Genomic DNA, 1529 nt, shown 5'->3' with positions numbered 1-1529 from the left:
GTAAAGTAGTACAACCATTATGGAAGAAAGTATGGTAGTTCCTCAAAAAACTGAAAATAGAACTACCTTATGACCCAGCAATCTCTCTACTGGGTATATACCCCCAAAACTCAGAAACATTGATATGTAAAGACACATGCAGCCCCATGTTCATTGCAGCATTGTTCACAGTGGCCAAGACATGGAAACAACCAAAAAGCTCTTCAATAGAAGACTGGATAAATAAGATGTGGCACATATACAGTATGGAATACTAATCAGCCATAAGAAATAATGACATTGGATCATTTACAGCAAAATGGTGGGATCCTGATAACATTATATGAAGTGAAATAAGTAAATCAGAAAAAAACAAGAACTGCATTATTCCATACGTAGGTGGGACATAAAAACGAGACTAAGAGACATTGATAAGAGTGTGGTGGTTACGGGGGGGTCTGAGGACAGGGGGAGGGGGGCACAAAGAAAACTAGATAGAAGGTGACAGAGGACAATCTGACTTTGGGTGATGGGTATGCAACATAATTTATTGACAAGATAACCTGGACATGTTTTCTTTGAACATATGTACCCTGATTTATTGATGTCACCCTAGTAAAGTTAATTTAAAAAAAATAGAAATAACAAAAATTTTTTTAAAAAAGATCGCTTTTCTAGCCAACATGAGATATTTTAAGGGCAGAAACGCAGTCATCTTTGTTAGGTTCTTCCACTCTAAACCAAAAGCTACTAGACAGATACAATGCATCCTAAAAGCATCCATAACACAAATTTAAAAAATATATATGCACCCCCATGTTCATTGCAGCATTGTTTACAATACCCAAGATCTGGAAACAGCCCAAGTGCCCATCAGTGTGTAAGTGGATAGACAAGCTGTGGGACATTTACACAATAGAATACTATGCAGTCATAGAAAGGAGGAAATCTTGTCTTTTGCATGGATGGACCTGGAGATTATTGTGCTTAATGAAATAAGCCAGGCAGAGAAAGATTAATGCCATATGATTTCACGCATATGTGAAATCTAATGAACACAATAAACTGAGGAACAAAAGAGAAAAAGAGGCATGGACACAGGAAACAGATGAACAGCTGTCAGAGGGAAGGGGGAAGAGGGGACTGGATCAAAGAAGGTGAAGAGATTAGCCAAAAAGCGTATATATACATAACATACAGATACAGAAAACAGTGGGAATAGCCAGAGGGGAGCGGTGGAGGTAGGGGAAGGAGGGCAAAGGAGAGGTGGGGAAAGGGAGGGCAGAAAGAGACTTTGCTGTGGGGGCATGAAGCTGTGTATAGATGGTGTTATACTGAGTTGTACACTTGAAACCTGCATAGTCGGGCCAACCATGTCAACCCCATAAATTTAAAAATAAAAAAAATAATAATAAAGCATCATGCTTGCTGCCTTTTGAACCTCCAAACGTTAGAGGGCAATAGAACCCCAAACTGTGTATTAGCGGTCAATAAAGGCCTTTCCCCACGCGCCCGTCTTTACGTATACGTTGGGGGGGGGCGGAGCCTCC

The sequence above is a fragment of the Saccopteryx leptura genome, chromosome 1 (assembly GCF_036850995.1).
Source record: "Saccopteryx leptura isolate mSacLep1 chromosome 1, mSacLep1_pri_phased_curated, whole genome shotgun sequence".
NCBI classification, from domain to species: Eukaryota; Metazoa; Chordata; class Mammalia; order Chiroptera; family Emballonuridae; genus Saccopteryx; species Saccopteryx leptura.
This window is presented reverse-complemented; position numbering follows the sequence as displayed.